Genomic DNA, 25,656 nt, shown 5'->3' with positions numbered 1-25,656 from the left:
AATGGTGACCACTCTGGACTTTGAGTCCAGCGATCCAAGTTCAAATCTTGGTGGAACCTGAATTCTTGTTGTCCCAGCTGCTGCAAATTTGGGACGTACAAGCTTGGCATCTGCATACCAACCACGGTTACGGGACCGTTTGCTGCCTGGATCGATGATGGTTGACTTATTGTTCTCGACATCAGATGATAGGCTCAACCTCTCATTCCCAGTTCCAAATAAGGGGGGGGAGAAAGATGTGTATTGTCAAGTGCTTCGTTTCACTGCACAGAAATTGCTCAACATTTTCTTTGCAAGCTGCATTCGGCTGGCATATTTGTTGAAATTGAAAGCAGTGCTTCTTGAAACGTAGACATTGCACTTCGTATTCTCGAAAAAAGTTGACAATTGCTTATCTATCGTGCAGCAGTGCCTTGCAAAGATTATTCACATTTTACCTGGCAGGACTGCAATACAAGCTGTTATGAGCAGTATGAAAAAAAACAGAGATTTGTGAACCGATAGCCATCAAGGCAGCTGTGTGATTTACTCAGAACCGAGGCTTAGCAGAGGGGCAAGTGGGCAAGCTGAAGTTAAGGATGAGACCTGGCCGAGACAAAGTATAATGGTGGAGACGGTAATGTTGTTGATTTTAAGAAAAGATTCAAATGAATTTATCAGCAAAGGTTCCATGGTGTAATGGTGAGCACTCTGGACTTTGAATCCAGCGATCCGAGTTTAAATCTCGGTGCAACCTGAATTCTTGTCCCAGCTGCTGGAAATTTGGGACATACAAGCTTGGCATCTGCATACCAACCACGGTTACTGGACCGTTTGCTGCCTGAATCAATGACGGTTGATTTATTGTTCTCGATATTAGATGATAGGCTCAACTTCTCATTCCCAGTTCCAAATAAGCGGGGCAGAAAGATGTGTGTTGTCCAGTGCTTCGTTTCACTGCACAGCAGATTGCTCAACATTTTCTTTGCAAACTGCATTCGGCTGGCATATTTGTTGAAATTGAAAGCAGTGCCTCCTGAAACGTAGTCATTGCACTTCATATTCTCGAAGAAAGTTAACAATTGCTTATCTTTCGTGCAGCAGTGCCTTGCAAAGATTATACTCATTTTGCCTGGCAGGACTGCAGTAAAAGCTGCTATGAGCAGTGTGAAAAAGAAGCTGAGATTTGTGAACCGATAGCCATCAAGGCAGCTGTGTGATTTGCTCAGAACCGAAGCTTAGCAGAGGGGCAAGTGGGCAAGCTGAAGTTAAGGATGAGACCAGGCCGAGACAAAGTATAATGGTGGAGATGGTAATTTTGTTGATTTTGAGAAAAGAATCTAGGGAACTGTTCAGCAAAGGTTCCATGATGTAATGGTAAGCCCTCTGGACTCTGAATCCAGCGATCCAAGTTCAAATCTAGGTAGATCCCGAATTCTTGTTGTCCCAGCTGCTGGAAATTTGGGACAAACAATCTTGGCATCTGCATACCAACCACGGTTACGGGGCCTTTTGCTGCCTGGATCAATTACGGTTGATTTATTGTTCTCGACATCAGATGATAGGCTCAACCTCTCATTCCCAGTTCCAAATAAGAGGGGGAGAAAGATATGTGTTGTCCAGTGCTTCGTTTGACTGCACAGCAGAATGTTCAACATTTTCTTTGCAAGCTGAATTCGGCTGGCATACTTGCTGAAATTGAAAGCAGTGCTTCTTGAAACGTAGGCATTGCACTTCGTATTCTCGAAAAAAGTTAACAATTGCTTATCTTTCGTGCAGCAGTGCCTTGCAAAGATTATAATCATTTAAGATGGCAGGACTGCAATGCAATCTGCCATGAGCAGTGTGAAAAAGATGCTAAGATTTGTGAACCGACAGCCATCAAGGCAGCTGTGTGATTTACTCAGACCAAGGCTTAGCAGAGGGGCAAGTGGGCAAGCTGAAGTTAAGGATGAGACCAGGCCGAGACAAAGTATAATGGTGGCGACGGTAATGTTGTTGATTTTAAGAAAAGTTTCTAATGAATTCTTCAGCGACGGTTGCATGGTGTAATGGTGACCACTCTGGACTTTGAGTCCAGCGATCCGAGTTCAAACGTTGGTGGAACCTGAATTCTTGTTGTCCCAGCTGCTGGAAATTTGGGACATACATGCTTGGCATCTGCATACCAACCACGGTTATGGGACCGTTTGCTGCCTGAATCAATGACGGTTGATTTATTCTTCTCGACATCAGATGATAGGCTCAACCTCTCATTCCCAGTTCCAAATAAGCGGGGGAGAAAGATGTGTGTTGTCCAGTGCTTCGTTTGACTGCACAGCAGATTGCTCAACATTTTCTGTGCAAGCTGCATTCGGCTGGCATACTTGTTGAAATTGAATGCAGTGCCTCTTGAAACGTAGACATTGCACTTCGTATTCTCGAAAAAAGTTAACAATTGCTTATCTTTCGTGCAGCAGTGCCTTGCAAAGATTATTCACATTTTACCTGGCAGGACTGCAATACAAGCTGCTATGAGCAGTGTGAAAAAGAAGCTGAGATTTGTGAACCGATAGCCATCAAGGCAGCTGTGTGATTTGCTCAGAACCGAAGCTTAGCAGAGGGGCAAGTGGGCAAGCTGAAGTTAAGGATGACACCAGGCCGAGACAAAGTATAATGGTGGAGATGGTAATGTTGTTGATTTTGAGAAAAGAATCGAGGGAACTGCTCAACAAAGGTTCCATGGTGTAATGGTAAGCACTCTGGGCTCTGAATCCAGCGATCCGAGTTCAAATCTCGGTGTAACCTGAATTCTTCTTGTCCCAGCTGCTGGAAATTTGGGACAGACAAATTTGGCATCTGCATACCAACCACGGTTACGGGACCATTTACTGCCTGGATCGATGACGGTTGATTTATTGTCCTCGACATCAGATGATAGGCTCAATCTCTCATTCCCAGTTCCAAATAAGCGGGGGAGAAAGATGTGTATTGTCCAGTGCTTCGTTTCACTGCACAGCAGTTTGCTCAACATTTTCTTTGCAAGCTGCATTCGGCTGGCATATTTGTTGAAATTGAAAGCAGTGCTTCTTGAAACGTAGACATTGCACTTCGTATTCTCGAAAAAAGTTGACAATTGCTTATCTATCGTGCAGCAGTGCCTTGCAAAGATTATTCACATTTTACCTGGCAGGACTGCAATACAAGCTGTTATGAGCAGTATGAAAAAGAAACAGAGATTTGTGAACCAATCGCCATCAAGGCAGCTGTGTGATTTGCTCAGAACCGAAGCTTAGCAGAGGGGCAAGGGGGCAAGCTGAAGTTAAGGATGAGACCAGGCCGAGACAAAGTATAATGGTGGAGACGGCAATGTTGTTGATTTTAAGAAAAGATTCAAATGAATTTATCAGCAAAGGTTCCATGGTGTAATGGTAAGCATTCTGGACTTTGAATCCAGCGATCCGAGTTTAAATCTCGGTGGAACCTGAATTCTTGTTGTCCCAGCTGCTGGAAATTTGGGACATACAAGCTTGGCATCTGCATATCAACCACAGTTACAGGACCGTTTGCTGCCTGAATCAATGACGGTTGATTTATTGTTCTCGACATAAGATGATAGTCTCAACCTCTTATTCCCAGTTCCAAATAAGAGGGGGAGAAAGATGTGTGTTGTCCAGTGCTTCGATTGACTGCACAGCAGAATGCTCAACATTTTCTTTGCAAGCTGCATTCGGCTGGCATACTTGCTGAAATTGAAAGCAGTGCTTCTTGAAACGTAGGCATTGCACTTCATATTCTCGAAAAAAGTTAACAATTGCTCATCTTTCGTGCAGCAGTGCCTTGCAAAGATTATACTCATTTTACCTGGCAGGACTGCAATACAAGCTGCTATGAGCAGTGTGAAAAAGAAGCTGAGATTTGTGAACCGATAGCCATCAAGGCAGCTGTGTGATTTGCTCAGAACCGAAGCTTAGCAGAGGGGCAAGTGGGCAAGCTGAAGTTAAGAATGAGACCAGGCCGAGACAAAGTATAATGGTGGAGATGGTAATGTTGTTGATTTTGAGAAAAGAATCGAGGGAAGTGCTCAGCAAAGGTTCCATGGTGTAATGTTAAGCACTCTGGGCTCTGAATCCAGCGATTCCGTCGTTCAAATCTCGGTGAAACCTGAATTCTTGTTGTCCCAGCTGCTGGAAATTTGGGACATACAAACTTGGCATTTGCATACCAACCACGGTTACGGGACCGTTTGCTGCCTGGATCGATGATGGTTGATTTATTGTTCTCGACATCAGATGATAGGCTCAACCTCTCATTCCCAGTGCCAAATAAGCGGGGGAGAAAGATGTGTATTGTCCAGTGCTTCGTTTCACTGCACAGCAGATTGCTCAACATTTTCTTTGCAAGCTGCATTCGGCTGGCATATTTGTTGAAATTGAAAGCAGTGCTTCTTGGAACGTAGACATTGCACTTCGTATTCTCGAAAAAAGTTGACAATTGCTTATCTATCGTGCAGCAGTGCCTTGCAAAGATTATTCACATTTTACCTGGCAGGACTGCAATACAAGCTGTTATGAGCAGTATGAAAAAGAAACAGAGATTTGTGAACCGATAGCCATCAAGGCAGCTGTGTGATTTACTCAGAACCGAGGCTTAGCAGAGGGGCAAGTGGGCAAGCTGAAGTTAAGGATGAGACCAGGCCGAGACAAAGTATAATGGTGGAGATGGTAATGTTGTTGATTTTGAGAAATGAATCGAGGGAACTGCCCAGCAAAGGTTACATGGTGTAATGGTAAGCACTCTGGACTTTGAGTCCAGCGATCCGAGTTCAAATCTCGGTGGAATCTGAATTCTTGTTGTCCCAGCTGCTGGAACTTTGGGTCACACAAGCTTGGCATATGCATATCAACCACGGTAACGGGACCGTTTGCTGCCTGGATCGATGACAGTTGATTTATTGTTCTCGACATCAGATGATTGGCTCAACCTCTCATTCCCAGTTCCAAATAAGCGGGGGAGAAAGATGTGTATTGTCCAGTGCTTCGTTTCACTGCACAGCAGATTGCTCAACATTTTCTTTGCAAGCTGCATTCGGCTGGCATATTTGTTGAAATTGAAAGCAGTGCTTCTTGAAACGTCGTCATTGCACTTCATATTCTCGAAAAAAGTTAACAATTGCTCATCTTTCGTGCAGCAGTGCCTTGCAAAGATTATACTCATTTTACCTGGAAGGACTGTAATACAAGCTGCTATGAGCAGTGTGAAAAAGAAGCTGAGATTTGTGAACCGATAGCCATCAAGGCATCTGTGTGATTTACTCAGAACCGAGGCTTAGCAGAGGGGCAAGTGGGCAAGCTGAAGTTAAGGATGAGACCTGGCCGAGACAAAGTATAATGGTGGAGACGGTAATGTTGTTGATCTTAAGAAAAGATTCAAATGAATTTACCAGCAAAGGTTCCATGGTGTAATGGTGAGCACTCTGGACTTTCAATCCAGCGATCCGAGTTTAAATCTCGGTGGAACCTGAATTCTTGTTGTCCCAGCTGCTGGAAATTTGGGACATACAAACTTGGCATCTGCATACCAACCACGGTTACGGGACCGTTTGCTGCCTGGATCGATGACGGTTGATTTATTGTTCTCGACATCAGATGATAGGCTCAACCTCTCATTCCCAGTTCCAAATAAGCGGGGGAGAAAGATGTGTATTGTCCAGTGCTTCGTTTCACTGCACAGCAGATTGCTCAACATTTTCTTTGCAAGCTGCATTCGGCTGGCATATTGTTGAAATTGAAAGCAGTGCTTCTTGAAACGTAGACATTGCACTTCGTATTCTCGAAAAAAGTTGACAATTGCTTATCTATCGTGCAGCAGTGCCTTGCAAAGATTATTCACATTTTACCTGGCAGGACTGCAATACAAGCTGTTATGAGCAGTATGAAAAAGAAACAGAGATTTGTGAACCGATAGCCATCAAGGCAGCTGTGTGATTTACTCAGAACCGAGGCTGAGCAGAGGTGCAAGTGGGCAAGCTGAAGTTAAGGATGAGACCTGGCCGAGACAAAGTATAATGGTGGAGACGGTAATGTTGTTGATTTTAAGAAAAGATTCAAATGAATTTACCAGCAAAGGTTCCATGGTGTAATGGTGAGCACTCTGGAATTTGAATCCAGCGATCCGAATTTAAATCTCGGTAGAACCTGAATTCTTGTTGTCCCAGCTGCTGGAAATTTGGGACATACAAGCTTGGCATATGCATACCAACCACAGTTACGGGACCGTTTGCTGCCTGGATCGATGACGGTTGATTTATTGTTCTCGACATCAGATGATAGGCTCAACATTTCATTCCCAGTTCCAAATAAGCGGGGGAGAAAGATGTGTATTGTCCAGTGCTTCGTTTCACTGCACAGCAGATTGCTCAACATTTTCTTTGCAAGCTGCATTCGGCTGGCATATTTGTTGAAATTGAAAGCAGTGCTTCTTGGAACGTAGACATTGCACTTCGTATTCTCGAAAAAAGTTGACAATTGCTTATCTATCGTGCAGCAGTGCCTTGCAAAGATTATTCACATTTTACCTGGCAGGACTGCAATACAAGCTGTTATGAGCAGTATGAAAAAGAAACAGAGATTTGTGAACCGATAGCCATCAAGGCAGCTGTGTGATTTACTCAGAACCGAGGCTTAGCAGAGGGGCAAGTGGGCAAGCTGAAGTTAAGGATGAGACCAGGCCGAGACAAAGCATAATGGTGGAGATGGTAATGTTGTTGATTTTGAGAAAAGAATCGAGGGAACTTCCCAGCAAAGGTTCCATGGTGTAATGGTAAGCACTCTGGGCTCTGAATCCAGCGATCCGAATTCAAATCTCGGTGGAAGCTGAATTCTTGTTGTCCCAGCTGCTGGAAATTTGGGACATACAAACTTGGCATCTGCATACCAACCACGGTTACGGGACCGTTTGCTGCCTGGATCGATGACGGTTGATTTATTGTTCTCGACATCAGATGATAGGCTGAACATCTCATTCCCAGTTCCAAATAAGCCCGGGAGAAAGATGTGTATTGTCCAGTGCTTCTTTTTACTGCACAGCAGATTGCTCAACATTTTCTTTGCAAGCTGCATTCGGCTGGCATATTTGTTGAAATTGAAAGCAGTGCTTCTTGCAACGTAGTCATTGCACTTCATATTCTCGAAAAAAGTTAACAATTGCTCATCTTTCGTGCAGCAGTGCCTTGCAAAGATTATACTCATTTTACCTGGCAGGACTGCAATAAAAGCTGCTATGAGCAGTATGAAAAAGAAGCTGAGATTTGTGAACCGATAGCCATCAAGGCAGCTGTGTGATTTGCTCAGAACCGAAGCTTAGCAGAGGGGCAAGTGGGCAAGCTGAAGTTAAGGATGAGACCAGGCCGAGACAAAGTATAATGGTGGAGATGGTAATGTTGTTGATTTTGAGAAAAGAATCTAGGGCACTGTTCAGCAAAGGTTCCATGGTGTAATGGTAAGCACTCTGGGCTCTGAATCCAGCGATCCGAGTTCAAATCTCGGTGGAATCTGAATTCTTGTTGTCCCAGCTGCTGGAATTTTGGGACATACAAGCTTGGCATATGCATACCAACCACGGTTACGGGACCGTTTGCTGCCTGGATCGATGACGGTTGATTTATTGTTCTCGACATCAGATGATAGGCTCAACCTCTCATTCCCAGTTCCAAATAAGCGGGGGAGAAAGATGTGTATTGTCCAGTGCTTCATTTCACTGCACAGCAGATTGCTCAACATTTTCTTTGCAAGCTGCATTCGGCTGGCATATTTGTTGAAATTGAAAGCAGTGCTTCTTGAAACGTAGACATTGCACTGCGTATTCTCGAAAAAAGTTGACAAATGCTTATCTATCGTGCAGCAGTGCCTTGCAAAGATTATTCACATTTTACCTGGCAGGACTGCAATACAAGCTGTTATGAGCAGTATGAAAAAGAAACAGAGATTTGTGAACCGATAGCCATCAAGGCAGCTGTGTGATTTACTCAAAACCGAGGCTTAGCAGAGGGGCAAGTGGGCAAGCTGCAGTTGAAGATGAGACCTGGCCGAGACAAAGTATAATGGAGGAGACGGTAATGTTGTTGATTTTAAGAAAAGATTCAAATGAATTTACCAGCAAAGGTTCCATGGTGTAATGGTGAGCACTCTGGACTTTGAATCCAGCGATCCGAGTTTAAATCTCGGTGGAAGCTGAATTCTTGTTGTCCCAACTGCTGGAAATTTGGGACATACAAACTTGGCATCTGCATACCAACCACGGTTACGGGACCGTTTGCTGCCTGGATCGATGACGGTTGATTTATTGTTCTCGACATCAGATGATAGGCTCAACCTCTCATTCCCAGTTCCAAATAAGCGGGGGAGAAAGATGTGTATTGTCCAGTGCTTCGTTTCACTGCACAGCAGATTGCTCAACATTTTCTTTGCAAGCTGCATTCGGCTGGCATATTTGTTGAAATTGAAAGCAGTGCTTCTTGAAACGTAGACATTGCACTTCGTATTCACGAAAAAAGTTGACAATTGCTTATCTATCGTGCAGCAGTGCCTTGCAAAGATTATTCACATTTTACCTGGCAGGACTGCAATACAAGCTGTTATGAGCAGTATGAAAAAGAAACAGAGATTTGTGAACCGATAGCCATCAAGGCAGCTGTGTGATTTACTCAGAACCGAGGCTTTGCAGAGGGGCAAGTGGGCAAGCTGAAGTTAAGGATGAGACCTGGCCGAGACAAAGTATAATGGTGGAGACGGTAATGTTGTTGATTTTAAGAAAAGATACAAATGAATTTACTAGCAAAGGTTCCATGGTGTAATGGTGAGCACTCTGGACTTTGAATCCAGCGATCCGAGTTCAAATCTCGGTGGAACCTGAATTCTTGTTGTCCCAGCTGCTGGAAATTTGGGACATACAAACTTGGCATCTGCATACCAACCACGGTTACGGGACCGTTTGCTACCTGGATCGATGACGGTTGATTTATTGTTCTCGACATCAGATGACAGGCTCAACCTCTCATTCCCAGTTCCAAATAAGCGGGGGAGAAAGATGTGTATTTTCCAGTGCTTCGTTTCACTGCACAGCAGATTGCTCAACATTTTCTTTGCAAGCTGCATTCGGCTGGCATATTTGTTGAATATTGAAAGCAGTGCTTCTTGAAACGTAGTCATTGCACTTCATATTCTCGAAAAAATTTAACAATTGCTCATCTTTCGTGCAGCAGTGCCTTGCAAAGATTATACTCATTTTACCTGGCAGGACTGCAATACAAGCTGCTATGAGCAGTGTGAAAAAGAAGCTGAGATTTGTGAACCGATAGCCATCAAGGCAGCTGTGTGATTTGATCAGAACCGAAGCTTAGCAGAGGGGCAAGTGGGCAAGCTGAAGTTAAGGATGAGACCAGGCCGAGACAAAGTATAATGGTGGAGATGGTAATGTTGTTGATTTTGAGAAAAGAATCGAGGGAACTGCTCAGCAAAGGTTCCATGGTGTAATGGTAAGCATTCTGGGCTCTGAATCCACCGATCCGAATTCAAATCTCGGTAGAACCTGAATTCTTGTTGTCCCAGCTGCTGGAAATTTGGGACATACAAACTTGGCATCCGCATACCAACCACGGTTACGGGACCGTTTGCTGCCTGGATCGATGACGGTTGATTTATTGTTCTCGACATCAGATGATAGGCTCAACCTCTCATTCCCAGTTCCAAATAAGCGGGGGAGAGAGATGTGTATTGACCAGTGCTTCGTTTCACTGCACAGCAGACTGCTCAACATTTTCTTTGCAAGCTGCATTCGGCTGGCATATTTGTTGAAATTGAAAGCAGTGCTTCTTGAAACGTAGACATTGCACTTCGTATTCTCGAAAAAAGTTGACAATTGCTTATCTATCGTGCAGCAGTGCCTTGCAAAGATTATTCACATTTTACCTGGCAGGACTGCAATACAAGCTGTTATGAGCAGTATGAAAAAGAAACAGAGATTTGTGAACCGATAGCCATCAAGGCAGCTGTGTGATTTACTCAGAACCGAGGCTTAGCAGAGGGGCAAGTGGGCAAGCTGAAGTTAAGGATGAGACCTGGCCGAGACAAATTATAATGGTGGAGATGGTAATGTTGTTGATTTTAAGAAAAGATACAAATGAATTTACCAGCAAAGGTTCCATTGTGTAATGGTGAGCACTCTGGACTTTGAATCCACCGATCCGAGTTTAAATCTCGGTGGAACCTGAATTCTTGTTGTCCCAGCTGCTGGAAATTTGGGACATACAAACTTGGCATCTGCATACCAACTACGGTAACGGGACCGTTTGCTGCCTGGATCGATGACGGTTGATTTATTGTTCTCGACATCAGATGATAGGCTCAACCTCTCATTCCCAGTTCCAAATAAGCGGGGGAGAGAGATGTGTATTGTCCAGTGCTTCGTTTCACTGCACAGCAGATTGCTCAACATTTTCTTTGCAAGCTGCATTCGGCTGGCATATTTGTTGAAATTGAAAGCAGTGCTTCTTGAAACGTAGTCATTGCACTTCATATTCTCGAAAAAAGTTAACAATTGCTCATCTTTCGTGCAGCAGTGCCTTGCAAAGATTATACTCATTTTACCTGGCAGGACTGTAATACAAGCTGCTATGAGCTGTGTGAAAAAGAAGCTGAGATTTGTGAACCGATAGCCATCAAGGCAGCTATGTGATTTGCTCAGAACCGAAGCTGAGCAGAGGGGCAAGTGGGCAAGCTGAAGTTAAGGATGAGACCAGGCCGAGACAAAGTATAATGGTGGAGATGGTAATGTTGTTGATTTTGAGAAAAGAATCGAGGGAATTGCTCAGCAAAGGTTCCATGGTGTAATGGTAAGCACTCTGGGCTCTGAATCCAGCGATCCGAGTTCAAATCTCGGTGGAACCTGGATTCTTGTTGTCCCAACTGCTGGAAATTTGGGACATACAAACTTGGCATCTGCATACCAACCACGGTTACGGGACCGTTTGCTGCCTGGATCGATGACGGTTGATTTATTGTTCTCGACATCAGATGATAGGCTCAACCTCTCATTCCCAGTTCCAAATAAGCGGGGGAGAAAGATGTGTATTGTCCAGTGCTTCGTTTCACTGCACAGCAGATTGCTCAACATTTTCTTTGCAAGCTGCATTCGGCTGGCATATTTGTTGAAATTGAAAGCAGTGCTTCTTGAAACGTAGACATTGCACTTCGTATTCACGAAAAAAGTTGACAATTGCTTATCTATCGTGCAGCAGTGCCTTGCAAAGATTATTCACATTTTACCTGGCAGGACTGCAATACAAGCTGTTATGAGCAGTATGAAAAAGAAACAGAGATTTGTGAACCGATAGCCATCAAGGCAGCTGTGTGATTTACTCAGAACCGAGGCTTTGCAGAGGGGCAAGTGGGCAAGCTGAAGTTAAGGATGAGACCTGGCCGAGACAAAGTATAATGGTGGAGACGGTAATGTTGTTGATATTAAGAAAAGATACAAATGAATTTACTAGCAAAGGTTCCATGGTGTAATGGTGAGCACTCTGGACTTTGAATCCAGAGATCCGAGTTCAAATCTCGGTGGAACCTGAATTCTTGTTGTCCCAGCTGCTGGAAATTTGGGACATACAAACTTGGCATCTGCATACCAACCACGGTTACGGGACCGTTTGCTACCTGGATCGATGACGGTTGATTTATTGTTCTCGACATCAGATGACAGGCTCAACCTCTCATTCCCAGTTCCAAATAAGCGGGGGAGAAAGATGTGTATTTTCCAGTGCTTCGTTTCACTGCACAGCAGATTGCTCAACATTTTCTTTGCAAGCTGCATTCGGCTGGCATATTTGTTGAATATTGAAAGCAGTGCTTCTTGAAACGTAGTCATTGCACTTCATATTCTCGAAAAAATTTAACAATTGCTCATCTTTCGTGCAGCAGTGCCTTGCAAAGATTATACTCATTTTACCTGGCAGGACTGCAATACAAGCTGCTATGAGCAGTGTGAAAAAGAAGCTGAGATTTGTGAACCGATAGCCATCAAGGCAGCTGTGTGATTTGATCAGAACCGAAGCTTAGCAGAGGGGCAAGTGGGCAAGCTGAAGTTAAGGATGAGACCAGGCCGAGACAAAGTATAATGGTGGAGATGGTAATGTTGTTGATTTTGAGAAAAGAATCGAGGGAACTGCTCAGCAAAGGTTCCATGGTGTAATGGTAAGCATTCTGGGCTCTGAATCCACCGATCCGAATTCAAATCTCGGTAGAACCTGAATTCTTGTTGTCCCAGCTGCTGGAAATTTGGGACATACAAACTTGGCATCCGCATACCAACCACGGTTACGGGACCGTTTGCTGCCTGGATCGATGACGGTTGATTTATTGTTCTCGACATCAGATGATAGGCTCAACCTCTCATTCCCAGTTCCAAATAAGCGGGGGAGAGAGATGTGTATTGACCAGTGCTTCGTTTCACTGCACAGCAGACTGCTCAACATTTTCTTTGCAAGCTGCATTCGGCTGGCATATTTGTTGAAATTGAAAGCAGTGCTTCTTGAAACGTAGACATTGCACTTCGTATTCTCGAAAAAAGTTGACAATTGCTTATCTATCGTGCAGCAGTGCCTTGCAAAGATTATTCACATTTTACCTGGCAGGACTGCAATACAAGCTGTTATGAGCAGTATGAAAAAGAAACAGAGATTTGTGAACCGATAGCCATCAAGGCAGCTGTGTGATTTACTCAGAACCGAGGCTTAGCAGAGGGGCAAGTGGGCAAGCTGAAGTTAAGGATGAGACCTGGCCGAGACAAATTATAATGGTGGAGACGGTAATGTTGTTGATTTTAAGAAAAGATACAAATGAATTTACCAGCAAAGGTTCCATTGTGTAATGGTGAGCACTCTGGACTTTGAATCCACCGATCCGAGTTTAAATCTCGGTGGAACCTGAATTCTTGTTGTCCCAGCTGCTGGAAATTTGGGACATACAAACTTGGCATCTGCATACCAACCACGGTTACGGGACCGTTTCCTGCCTGGATCGATGACGGTTGATTTATTGTTCTCGACATCAGATGATTGGCTCAACCTCTCATTCCCAGTTCCAAACAAGCGGGGGAGAAAGATGTGTATTGCCCAGTGCTTCGTTTCACTGCACAGCAGATTTCTCAGCATTTTCTTTGCAATCTGCATTCGGCTGGCATATTTGTTGAAATTGAAAGCAGTGCTTCTTGAAACGTAGTCATTGCACTTCATATTCTCGAAAAAAGTTAACAATTGCTCATCTTTCGTGCAGCAGTGCCTTGCAAAGATTATACTCATTTTACCTGGCAGGAGTGTAATACAAGCTGCTATGAGCAGTGTGAAAAAGAAGCTGAGATTTGTGAATCGATAGCCATCAAGGCAGCTATGTGATTTGCTCAGAACCGAAGCTTAGCAGAGGGGCAAGTGGGCAAGCTGAAGTTAAGGATGAGACCAGGCCGAGACAAAGTATAATGGTGGAGATGGTAATGTTGTTGATTTTGAGAAAAGAATCGAGGGAACTGCTCAGCAAAGGTTCCATGATGTAATGGTAAGCACTCTGGGCTCTGAATCCAGCGAGCCGAGTTCAAATCTCGGTGGAACCTGAATTCTTGTTGTCCCAGCTGCTGGAAATTTGGGACATACAAACTTGGCATCTGCATACCAACCACGGTTACGGGACCGTTTCCTGCCTGGATCGATGACGGTTGATTTATTGTTCTCGACATCAGATGATTGGCTCAACCTCTCATTCCCAGTTCCAAACAAGCGGGGGAGAAAGATGTGTATTGTCCAGTGCTTCGTTTCACTGCACAGCAGATTTCTCAGCATTTTCTTTGCAATCTGCATTCGGCTGGCATATTTGTTGAAATTGAAAGCAGTGCTTCTTGAAACGTAGTCATTGCACTTCATATTCTCGAAAAAAGTTAACAATTGCTCATCTTTCGTGCAGCAGTGCCTTGCAAAGATTATACTCATTTTACCTGGCAGGACTGTAATACAAGCTGCTATGAGCAGTGTGAAAAAGAAGCTGAGATTTGTGAATCGATAGCCATCAAGGCAGCTATGTGATTTGCTCAGAACCGAAGCTTAGCAGAGGGGCAAGTGGGCAAGCTGAAGTTAAGGATGAGACCAGGCCGAGACAAAGTATAATGGTGGAGATGGTAATGTTGTTGATTTTGAGAAAAGAATCGAGGGAACTGCTCAGCAAAGGTTCCATGATGTAATGGTAAGCACTCTGGGCTCTGAATCCAGCGAGCCGAGTTCAAATCTCGGTGGAACCTGAATTCTTTTTGTCCCAGCTGCTGGAAATTTGGGACATACAAACTTGGCATCTGCATACCAACCACGGTTACGGGACCGTTTGCTGCCTGAATCAATGACGGTTGATTTATTGTTTTCGACATCAGATGATAGGCTCAACCTCTTCTTCCCAGTTCCAAATAAGAGGGGGAGAAAGATGTGTGTTGTCCAGTGCTTCGTTTGACTGCACAGCAGAATGCTCAACATTTTCTTTGCAAGCTGCATTCGGCTGGCCTACTTGCTGAAATTGAAAGCAGTGCTCCTTGAAACGTAGGCATTGCACTTCATATTCTCGAAAAAAGTTAACAATTGCTCATCTTTCGTGCAGCAGCGCCTTGCAAAGATTATACTCATTTTACCTGGCAGGACTGCAATACAAGCTGCTATGAGCAGTGTGAAAAAGAAGCTGAGATTTGTGAACCGATAGCCATCAAGGCAGCTGTGTGATTTGCTCAGAACCGAAGCTTAGCAGAGGGGCAAGTGGGCAAGCTGAAGTTAAGGATGAGACCAGGCCGAGACAAAGTATAATGGTGGAGATGGTAATGTTGTTGATTTTGAGAAAAGAATCGAGGGAACTGCTCAGCAAAGGTTCCACGGTGTAATGGTAAGCATTCTGGGCTCTGAATCCAGCGATCTGAGTTCAAATTTCAGTGGAACCTGAATTCTTGTTGTCCCAGCTGCTGGAAATTTGGGACATACAAACTTGGCATCTGCATACCAACCACGGTTCCGGGACCATTTGCTGCCTGGATCGATGACGGTTGATTTATTGTTCTCGACATCAGATGATAGGCTCAACCTCTCATTTCCAGTTCCAAATAAGAGGGGGAGAAAGATGTGCATTGTCCAGTGCTTCGTTTCACTGCACAGCAGATTGCTCAACATTTTCTTTGCAAGCTGCATTCGGCTGGCATATTTGTTGAAATTGAAAGCAGTGCTTCTTGAAACGTAGACATTGCACTTCGTATTCTCGAAAAAAGTTGACAATTGCTTATCTATCGTGCAGCAGTGCCTTGCAAAGATTATTCACATTTTACCTGGCAGGACTGCAATACAAGCTGTTATGAGCAGTATGAAAAAGAAACAGAGATTTGTGAACCGATAGCCATCAAGGCAGCTGCGTGATTTACTCAGAACCGAGGCTTAGCAGAGGGGCAAGTGGGCAAGCTGAAGTTAAGGATGAGACCTGGCCGAGACAAAGTATAATGGTGGAGACGGTAATGTTGTTGATTTTAAGAAAAGATCCAAATGAATTTACCAGCAAATGTTCCATGGTGTAATGGTGAGCACTCTGGACTTTGAATCCAGCGATCCGAGTTTAAATCTCGGTGGAACCTGAATTCTTGTTGTCCCAGCTGCTGGAAATTTGGGACATACAAACTTGGCATCTGCATACCAACCACGGTTACGGGACCGTTTGCTGCCTGGATCGATGACGGTTGATTTATTGTCTCGACATCAGATGATTGGCTCAACCTCTCATTCCCAGTTCCAAATAAGCGGGGGAGAAAGATATGTATTGTCCAGTGCTTCGTTTCACTGCACAGCAGATTTCTCAACATTTTCTTTGCAAGCTGCATTCGGCTGGCATATTTGTTGAAATTGAAATCAGTGCTTCTTGAAACGTAGTCATTGCACTTCATATTCTCGAAAAAAGTTAACAATTGCTCATCTTTCGTGCAGCAGTGCCTTGCAAAGATTATACTCATTTTACCTGGCATGACTGTAATACAAGCTGCTATGAGCTGTGTGAAATAGAAGCTGAGATTTGTGAACCGATAGCCATCAAGGCAGCTATGTGATTTGCTCAGAACCGAAGCTTAGCAGAGGGGCAATTGGGCAAGCTGAAGTTAAGGATGAGACCAGGCCGAGACAAAGTATAATGGTGGAGATGGTAATGTTGTTGATTTTGAGAAAAGAATCGAGGGAACTGCTCAGCAAAGGTTCCATGGTGTAATGGTAAGCACTCTGGGCTCTGAATCCAGCGATCCGAGTTTAAATCTCGGTGGAACCTGAATTCTTGTTGTCCCAGCTGCTGGAAATTTGGGACATACAAACTTGGCATCTGCATACCAACCACGGTTACGGGACCGTTTGCTGCCTGGATCGATGACGGTTGATATATTGTTCTCGACATCAGATGATAGGCTCCACCTCTCATTCCCAGTTCCAAATAAGCGGGGGAGAAAGATGTGTATTGTCCAGTGCTTCGTTTCACTGCACAGCAGATTGCTCAACATTTTCTTTGCAAGCTGCATTCGGCTGGCATATTTGTTGAAATTGAAAGCAGTGCTTCTTGAAACGTAGACATTGCACTTCGTATTCTCGAAAAAAGTTGACAATTGCTTATCTATCGTGCAGCAGTGCCTTGCAAAGATTATTCACATTTTACCTGGCAGGACTGCAATACAAGCTGTTATGAGCAGTATGAAAAAGAAACAGAGATTTGTGAACCGATAGCCATCAAGGCAGCTGTGTGATTTACTCAGAACCGAGGCTTAACAGAGGGGCAAGTGGGCAAGCTGAAGTTAAGGATGAGACCTGGCCAAGACAAAGTATAATGGTGGAGACGGTAATGTTGTTGATTTTAAGAAAAGATACAAATGAATTTACCAGCAAAGGTTCCATGGTGTAATGGTGAGCACTCTGGACTTTGAATCCACCGATCCGAGTTTAAATCTCGGTGGAACCTGAATTCTTGTTGTCCCAGCTGCTGGAAATTTGGGACATACAAACTTGGCATCTGCATACCAACCACGGTTACGGGACCGTTTGCTGCCTGGATCGATGACGGTTGATTTATTGTTCTCGACATCAGCTGATTGGCTCAACCTCTCATTCCCAGTTCCAAATAAGCGGGGGAGAAAGATGTGTATTGTCCAGTGCTTCGTTTCACTGCACAGCAGATTTCTCAACATTTTCTTTGCAAGCTGCATTCGGCTGGCATATTTGTTGAAATTGAAAGCAGTGCTTCTTGAAACGTAGTCATTGTACTTCATATTCTCGAAAAAAGTTAACATTTGCTCATCTTTCGTGCAGCATTGCCTTGCAAAGATTATGCTCATTTTACCTGGCAGGACTGCAATACAAGCTGCTATGAGCAGTGTGAAAAAGAAGCTGAGATTTGTGAACCGATAGCCATCAAGGCAGCTGTGTGATTTGATCAGAACCGAAGCTTAGCAGAGGGGCAAGTGGGCAAGCTGAAGTTAAGGATGAGACCAGGCCGAGACAAAGTATAATGGTGGAGATGGTAATGTTGTTGATTTTGAGAAAAGAATCGAGGGAACTGCTCAGCAAAGGTTCCATGGTGTAATGGTAAGCACTCTGGGCTCTGAATCCAGCGATCCGAGTTCAAATCTCGGTGGAACCTGAATTCTTGTTGTCCCAGCTGCTGGAAATTTGGGACATACAAACTTGGCATCTGCATACCAACCACGGTTACAGGACCGTTTGCTGCCTGGATCGATGACGGTTGATTTATTGTGCTCGACATCAGATGATAGGCTCAACCTCTCATTCCCAGTTCCAAATAAGCGGGGGATAAAGATGTGTATTGTCCAGTGCTTCGTTTCACTGCACAGCAGATTGCTCAACATTTTCTTTGCAAGCTGCATTCGGCTGGCATATTTGTTGAAATTGAAAGCAGTGCTTCTTGAAACGTAGACATTGCACTTCGTATTCTCGATAAAAGTTGACAATTGCTTATCTATCGTGCAGCAGTGCCTTGCAAAGATTATTCACATTTTACCTGGCAGGACTGCAATACAAGCTGTTATGAGCAGTATGAAAAAGAAACAGAGAGTTGTGAACCGATAGCCATCAAGGCAGCTGTGTGATTTACTCAGAACCGAGGCTTAGCAGAGGGGCAAGTGGGCAAGCTGAAGTTAAGGATGAGACCTGGCCGAGACAAAGTATAATGGTGGAGATGGTAATGTTGTTGATTTTAAGAAAAGATTCAAATGAATTTATCAGCAAAGGTTCCATGGTGTAATGGTGAGCACTCTGGGCTTTGAATCCAGCGATCCGAGTTTAAATCTCGGTGGAACCTGAATTCTTGTTGTCCCAGCTGCTGGAAATTTGGGACATACAAGCTTGGCATCTGCAAACCAACCACGGTTACGGGACCGTTTCCTGCCTGAATCAATGACGGTTGATTTATTGTTCTCGACATCAGATGATAGGCTCAACCTCTCATTCCCAGTTCCAAATAAGCGGGGGAGAAAGATGTGTATTGTCCAGTGCTTCGTTTCACTGCACAGCAGATTGCTCAACATTTTCTTTGCAAGCTGCATTCGGCTGGCAAATTTGTTGAAATTGAAAGCAGTGCTTCTTGAAACGTAGTCATTGCACTTCATATTCTCGAAAAAAGTTAACAATTGCTCATCTTTCGTGCAGCAGTGCCTTGCAAAGATTATACTCATTTTACCTGGCAGGACTGTAATACAAGCTGCTATGAGCAGTGTGAAAAAGAAGCTGAGATTTGTGAACCGATAGCCATCAAGGCAGCTATGTGATTTGCTCAGAACCGAAGCTTAGCAGAGGGGCAAGTGGGCAAGCTGAAGTTAAGGATGAGACCAGGCCGAGACAAAGTATAATGGTGGAGATGGTAATGTTGTTGATTTTGAGAAAAGAATCGAGGGAACTGCTCAGCAAAGGTTCCATGGTGTAATGGTAAGCACTCTGGGCTCTGAATCCAGCGATCCGAGTTCAAATCTCGGTGGAACCTGAATTCTTGTTGTCCCAGCTGCTGGAAATTTGGGACATACAAACTTGGCATCTGCATACCAACCACGGTTACGGGACCATTTGCTGCCTGGATCGATGACGGTTGATTTATTGTGCTCGACATCAGATGATAGGCTCAACCTCTCATTCCCAGTTCCAAATAAGCAGGGGAGAAAGATGTGTATTGTCCAGTGCTTCGTTTCACTGCACAGCAGATTGCTCAACATTTTCTTTGCAAGCTGCATTCGGCTGGCATATTTGTTGAAATTGAAAGCAGTGCTTCTTGAAACGTAGACATTGCACTTCGTATTCTCGAAAAAAGTTGACAATTGCTTATCTATCGTGCAGCAGTGCCTTGCAAAGATTATTCACATTTTACCTGGCAGGACTGCAATACAAGCTGTTATGAGCAGTATGAAAAAGAAACAGAGATTTGTGAACCGATAGCCATCAAGGCAGCTGTGTGATTTACACAGAACCGAGGCTTAGCAGAGGGGCAAGTGGGCAAGCTGAAGTTAAGGATGAGAACTGGCCGAGACAAATTATAATGGTGGAGACGGTAATGTTGTTGATTTTAAGAAAAGATTCAAATGAATTTATCAGCAAAGGTTCCATGGTGTAATGGTGAGCACTCTGGGCTTTGAATCCAGCGATCCGAGTTTAAACCTCGGTGGAACCAGAATTCTTGTTGTCCCAGCTGCTGGAAATTTGGGACATACAAGCTTGGCATCTGCAAACCAACCACGGTTACGGGACCGTTTGCTGCCTGAATCAATGACGGTTGATTTATTGTTCTCGACATCAGATGATAGGCTCAACCTCTTCTTCCCAGTTCCAAATAAGAGGGGGAGAAAGATGTGTATTTTCCAGTGCTTCGTTTCACTGCACAGCAGATTGCTCAACATTTTCTTTGCAAGCTGCATTCGGCTGGCATATTTGTTGAATATTGAAAGCAGTGCTTCTTGAAACGTAGTCATTGCACTTCATATTCTCGAAAAAATTTAACAATTGCTCATCTTTCGTGCAGCAGTGCCTTGCAAAGATTATACTCATTTTACCTGGCAGGACTGCAATACAAGCTGCTATGAGCAGTGTGAAAAAGAAGCTGAGATTTGTGAACCGATAGCCATCAAGGCAGCTGTGTGATTTGATCAGAACCGAAGCTTAGCAGAGGGGCAAGTGGGCAAGCTGAAGTTAAGGATGAGACCAGGCCGAGACAAAGTATAATGGTGGAGATGGTAATGTTGTTGATTTTGAGAAAAGAATCGAGGGAACTGCTCAGCAAAGGTTCCATGGTGTAATGGTAAGCATTCTGGGCTCTGAATCCACCGATCCGAATTCAAATCTCGGTAGAACCTGAATTCTTGTTGTCCCAGCTGCTGGAAATTTGGGACATACAAACTTGGCATCCGCATACCAACCACGGTTACGGGACCGTTTGCTGCCTGGATCGATGACGGTTGATTTATTGTTCTCGACATCAGATGATAGGCTCAACCTCTCATTCCCAGTTCCAAATAAGCGGGGGAGAGAGATGTGTATTGACCAGTGCTTCGTTTCACTGCACAGCAGACTGCTCAACATTTTCTTTGCAAGCTGCATTCGGCTGGCATATTTGTTGAAATTGAAAGCAGTGCTTCTTGAAACGTAGACATTGCACTTCGTATTCTCGAAAAAAGTTGACAATTGCTTATCTATCGTGCAGCAGTGCCTTGCAAAGATTATTCACATTTTACCTGGCAGGACTGCAATACAAGCTGTTATGAGCAGTATGAAAAAGAAACAGAGATTTGTGAACCGATAGCCATCAAGGCAGCTGTGTGATTTACTCAGAACCGAGGCTTAGCAGAGGGGCAAGTGGGCAAGCTGAAGTTAAGGATGAGACCTGGCCGAGACAAATTATAATGGTGGAGATGGTAATGTTGTTGATTTTAAGAAAAGATACAAATGAATTTACCAGCAAAGGTTCCATTGTGTAATGGTGAGCACTCTGGACTTTGAATCCACCGATCCGAGTTTAAATCTCGGTGGAACCTGAATTCTTGTTGTCCCAGCTGCTGGAAATTTGGGACATACAAACTTGGCATCTGCATACCAACTACGGTAACGGGACCGTTTGCTGCCTGGATCGATGACGGTTGATTTATTGTTCTCGACATCAGATGATAGGCTCAACCTCTCATTCCCAGTTCCAAATAAGCGGGGGAGAGAGATGTGTATTGTCCAGTGCTTCGTTTCACTGCACAGCAGATTGCTCAACATTTTCTTTGCAAGCTGCATTCGGCTGGCATATTTGTTGAAATTGAAAGCAGTGCTTCTTGAAACGTAGTCATTGCACTTCATATTCTCGAAAAAAGTTAACAATTGCTCATCTTTCGTGCAGCAGTGCCTTGCAAAGATTATACTCATTTTACCTGGCAGGACTGTAATACAAGCTGCTATGAGCTGTGTGAAAAAGAAGCTGAGATTTGTGAACCGATAGCCATCAAGGCAGCTATGTGATTTGCTCAGAACCGAAGCTGAGCAGAGGGGCAAGTGGGCAAGCTGAAGTTAAGGATGAGACCAGGCCGAGACAAAGTATAATGGTGGAGATGGTAATGTTGTTGATTTTGAGAAAAGAATCGAGGGAATTGCTCAGCAAAGGTTCCATGGTGTAATGGTAAGCACTCTGGGCTCTGAATCCAGCGATCCGAGTTCAAATCTCGGTGGAACCTGGATTCTTGTTGTCCCAACTGCTGGAAATTTGGGACATACAAACTTGGCATCTGCATACCAACCACGGTTACGGGACCGTTTGCTGCCTGGATCGATGACGGTTGATTTATTGTTCTCGACATCAGATGATAGGCTCAACCTCTCATTCCCAGTTCCAAATAAGCGGGGGAGAAAGATGTGTATTGTCCAGTGCTTCGTTTCACTGCACAGCAGATTGCTCAACATTTTCTTTGCAAGCTGCATTCGGCTGGCATATTTGTTGAAATTGAAAGCAGTGCTTCTTGAAACGTAGACATTGCACTTCGTATTCACGAAAAAAGTTGACAATTGCTTATCTATCGTGCAGCAGTGCCTTGCAAAGATTATTCACATTTTACCTGGCAGGACTGCAATACAAGCTGTTATGAGCAGTATGAAAAAGAAACAGAGATTTGTGAACCGATAGCCATCAAGGCAGCTGTGTGATTTACTCAGAACCGAGGCTTTGCAGAGGGGCAAGTGGGCAAGCTGAAGTTAAGGATGAGACCTGGCCGAGACAAAGTATAATGGTGGAGACGGTAATGTTGTTGATATTAAGAAAAGATACAAATGAATTTACTAGCAAAGGTTCCATGGTGTAATGGTGAGCACTCTGGACTTTGAATCCAGAGATCCGAGTTCAAATCTCGGTGGAACCTGAATTCTTGTTGTCCCAGCTGCTGGAAATTTGGGACATACAAACTTGGCATCTGCATACCAACCACGGTTACGGGACCGTTTGCTACCTGGATCGATGACGGTTGATTTATTGTTCTCGACATCAGATGACAGGCTCAACCTCTCATTCCCAGTTCCAAATAAGCGGGGGAGAAAGATGTGTATTTTCCAGTGCTTCGTTTCACTGCACAGCAGATTGCTCAACATTTTCTTTGCAAGCTGCATTCGGCTGGCATATTTGTTGAATATTGAAAGCAGTGCTTCTTGAAACGTAGTCATTGCACTTCATATTCTCGAAAAAATTTAACAATTGCTCATCTTTCGTGCAGCAGTGCCTTGCAAAGATTATACTCATTTTACCTGGCAGGACTGCAATACAAGCTGCTATGAGCAGTGTGAAAAAGAAGCTGAGATTTGTGAACCGATAGCCATCAAGGCAGCTGTGTGATTTGATCAGAACCGAAGCTTAGCAGAGGGGCAAGTGGGCAAGCTGAAGTTAAGGATGAGACCAGGCCGAGACAAAGTATAATGGTGGAGATGGTAATGTTGTTGATTTTGAGAAAAGAATCGAGGGAACTGCTCAGCAAAGGTTCCATGGTGTAATGGTAAGCATTCTGGGCTCTGAATCCACCGATCCGAATTCAAATCTCGGTAGAACCTGAATTCTTGTTGTCCCAGCTGCTGGAAATTTGGGACATACAAACTTGGCATCCGCATACCAACCACGGTTACGGGACCGTTTGCTGCCTGGATCGATGACGGTTGATTTATTGTTCTCGACATCAGATGATAGGCTCAACCTCTCATTCCCAGTTCCAAATAAGCGGGGGAGAGAGATGTGTATTGACCAGTGCTTCGTTTCACTGCACAGCAGACTGCTCAACATTTTCTTTGCAAGCTGCATTCGGCTGGCATATTTGTTGAAATTGAAAGCAGTGCTTCTTGAAACGTAGACATTGCACTTCGTATTCTCGAAAAAAGTTGACAATTGCTTATCTATCGTGCAGCAGTGCCTTGCAAAGATTATTCACATTTTACCTGGCAGGACTGCAATACAAGCTGTTATGAGCAGTATGAAAAAGAAACAGAGATTTGTGAACCGATAGCCATCAAGGCAGCTGTGTGATTTACTCAGAACCGAGGCTTAGCAGAGGGGCAAGTGGGCAAGCTGAAGTTAAGGATGAGACCTGGCCGAGACAAATTATAATGGTGGAGACGGTAATGTTGTTGATTTTAAGAAAAGATACAAATGAATTTACCAGCAAAGGTTCCATTGTGTAATGGTGAGCACTCTGGACTTTGAATCCACCGTTCCGAGTTTAAATCTCGGTGGAACCTGAATTCTTGTTGTCCCAGCTGCTGGAAATTTGGGACATACAAACTTGGCATCTGCATACCAACCACGGTTACGGGACCGTTTCCTGCCTGGATCGATGACGGTTGATTTATTGTTCTCGACATCAGATGATTGGCTCAACCTCTCATTCCCAGTTCCAAACAAGCGGGGGAGAAAGATGTGTATTGCCCAGTGCTTCGTTTCACTGCACAGCAGATTTCTCAGCATTTTCTTTGCAATCTGCATTCGGCTGGCATATTTGTTGAATATTGAAAGCAGTGCTTCTTGAAACGCAGTCATTGCACTTCATATTCTCGAAAAAATTTAACAATTGCTCATCTTTCGTGCAGCAGTGCCTTGCAAAGATTATACTCATTTTACCTGGCAGGACTGCAATACAAGCTGCTATGAGCAGTGTGAAAAAGAAGCTGAGATTTGTGAACCGATAGCCATCAAGGCAGCTGTGTGATTTGATCAGAACCGAAGCTTAGCAGAGGGGCAAGTGGGCAAGCTGAAGTTAAGGATGAGACCAGGCCGAGACAAAGTATAATGGTGGAGATGGTAATGTTGTTGATTTTGAGAAAAGAATCGAGGGAACTGCTCAGCAAAGGTTCCATGGTGTAATGGTAAGCATTCTGGGCTCTGAATCCACCGATCCGAATTCAAATCTCGGTAGAACCTGAATTCTTGTTGTCCCAGCTGCTGGAAATTTGGGACATACAAACTTGGCATCCGCATACCAACCACGGTTACGGGACCGTTTGCTGCCTGGATCGATGACGGTTGATTTATTGTTCTCGACATCAGATGATAGGCTCAACCTCTCATTCCCAGTTCCAAATAAGCGGGGGAGAGAGATGTGTATTGACCAGTGCTTCGTTTCACTGCACAGCAGACTGCTCAACATTTTCTTTGCAAGCTGCATTCGGCTGGCATATTTGTTGAAATTGAAAGCAGTGCTTCTTGAAACGTAGACATTGCACTTCGTATTCTCGAAAAAAGTTGACAATTGCTTATCTATCGTGCAGCAGTGCCTTGCAAAGATTATTCACATTTTACCTGGCAGGACTGCAATACAAGCTGTTATGAGCAGTATGAAAAAGAAACAGAGATTTGTGAACCGATAGCCATCAAGGCAGCTGTGTGATTTACTCAGAACCGAGGCTTAGCAGAGGGGCAAGTGGGCAAGCTGAAGTTAAGGATGAGACCTGGCCGAGACAAATTATAATGGTGGAGACGGTAATGTTGTTGATTTTAAGAAAAGATACAAATGAATTTACCAGCAAAGGTTCCATTGTGTAATGGTGAGCACTCTGGACTTTGAATCCACCGATCCGAGTTTAAATCTCGGTGGAACCTGAATTCTTGTTGTCCCAGCTGCTGGAAATTTGGGACATACAAACTTGGCATCTGCATACCAACCACGGTTACGGGACCGTTTCCTGCCTGGATCGATGACGGTTGATTTATTGTTCTCGACATCAGATGATTGGCTCAACCTCTCATTCCCAGTTCCAAACAAGCGGGGGAGAAAGATGTGTATTGCCCAGTGCTTCGTTTCACTGCACAGCAGATTTCTCAGCATTTTCTTTGCAATCTGCATTCGGCTGGCATATTTGTTGAAATTGAAAGCAGTGCTTCTTGAAACGTAGTCATTGCACTTCATATTCTCGAAAAAAGTTAACAATTGCTCATCTTTCGTGCAGCAGTGCCTTGCAAAGATTATACTCATTTTACCTGGCAGGACTGTAATACAAGCTGCTATGAGCAGTGTGAAAAAGAAGCTGAGATTTGTGAATCGATAGCCATCAAGGCAGCTATGTGATTTGCTCAGAACCGAAGCTTAGCAGAGGGGCAAGTGGGCAAGCTG

At 44.1% G+C, this 25,656-nt stretch overlaps 13 non-coding genes across 13 annotated transcripts; all 13 read left to right on the top strand.

The window, feature by feature from the left end:
* The first annotated feature begins 664 nt into the window (after positions 1-664).
* On the top strand, positions 665-736 carry trnaq-uug (transfer RNA glutamine (anticodon UUG)). Its single transcript has one exon. It is a non-coding gene; the product is annotated as a tRNA-Gln (tRNA).
* Positions 737-3,372: 2,636 nt separating this feature from the next.
* On the top strand, positions 3,373-3,444 carry trnaq-uug (transfer RNA glutamine (anticodon UUG)). The gene has a single exon. It is a non-coding gene; the product is annotated as a tRNA-Gln (tRNA).
* A 4,675-nt stretch (positions 3,445-8,119) lies between these two features.
* On the top strand, positions 8,120-8,191 carry trnaq-uug (transfer RNA glutamine (anticodon UUG)). The gene has a single exon. It is a non-coding gene; the product is annotated as a tRNA-Gln (tRNA).
* Positions 8,192-8,797: 606 nt separating this feature from the next.
* On the top strand, positions 8,798-8,869 carry trnaq-uug (transfer RNA glutamine (anticodon UUG)). Its single transcript has one exon. It is a non-coding gene; the product is annotated as a tRNA-Gln (tRNA).
* Positions 8,870-10,832: 1,963 nt separating this feature from the next.
* trnaq-cug (transfer RNA glutamine (anticodon CUG)) lies at positions 10,833-10,904 on the top strand. Its single transcript has one exon. It is a non-coding gene; the product is annotated as a tRNA-Gln (tRNA).
* Positions 10,905-11,510: 606 nt separating this feature from the next.
* trnaq-uug (transfer RNA glutamine (anticodon UUG)) lies at positions 11,511-11,582 on the top strand. The gene has a single exon. It is a non-coding gene; the product is annotated as a tRNA-Gln (tRNA).
* Positions 11,583-15,579: 3,997 nt separating this feature from the next.
* Positions 15,580-15,651, top strand: trnaq-uug (transfer RNA glutamine (anticodon UUG)). Its single transcript has one exon. It is a non-coding gene; the product is annotated as a tRNA-Gln (tRNA).
* A 1,961-nt stretch (positions 15,652-17,612) lies between these two features.
* Positions 17,613-17,684, top strand: trnaq-cug (transfer RNA glutamine (anticodon CUG)). The gene has a single exon. It is a non-coding gene; the product is annotated as a tRNA-Gln (tRNA).
* A 606-nt stretch (positions 17,685-18,290) lies between these two features.
* trnaq-uug (transfer RNA glutamine (anticodon UUG)) lies at positions 18,291-18,362 on the top strand. Its single transcript has one exon. It is a non-coding gene; the product is annotated as a tRNA-Gln (tRNA).
* Positions 18,363-18,968: 606 nt separating this feature from the next.
* On the top strand, positions 18,969-19,040 carry trnaq-cug (transfer RNA glutamine (anticodon CUG)). The gene has a single exon. It is a non-coding gene; the product is annotated as a tRNA-Gln (tRNA).
* A 606-nt stretch (positions 19,041-19,646) lies between these two features.
* On the top strand, positions 19,647-19,718 carry trnaq-uug (transfer RNA glutamine (anticodon UUG)). Its single transcript has one exon. It is a non-coding gene; the product is annotated as a tRNA-Gln (tRNA).
* Positions 19,719-21,681: 1,963 nt separating this feature from the next.
* Positions 21,682-21,753, top strand: trnaq-cug (transfer RNA glutamine (anticodon CUG)). The gene has a single exon. It is a non-coding gene; the product is annotated as a tRNA-Gln (tRNA).
* Positions 21,754-22,359: 606 nt separating this feature from the next.
* Positions 22,360-22,431, top strand: trnaq-uug (transfer RNA glutamine (anticodon UUG)). The gene has a single exon. It is a non-coding gene; the product is annotated as a tRNA-Gln (tRNA).
* The last annotated feature ends 3,225 nt before the right edge of the window (positions 22,432-25,656 follow it).

The sequence above is a fragment of the Somniosus microcephalus genome, unplaced genomic scaffold (assembly GCF_052327205.1).
Source record: "Somniosus microcephalus isolate GS21.2 unplaced genomic scaffold, FLI_Smic_1.0 unresolved_chr4, whole genome shotgun sequence".
Taxonomy (NCBI): domain Eukaryota; kingdom Metazoa; phylum Chordata; class Chondrichthyes; order Squaliformes; family Somniosidae; genus Somniosus; species Somniosus microcephalus.
This window is presented reverse-complemented; position numbering and strand designations above follow the sequence as displayed.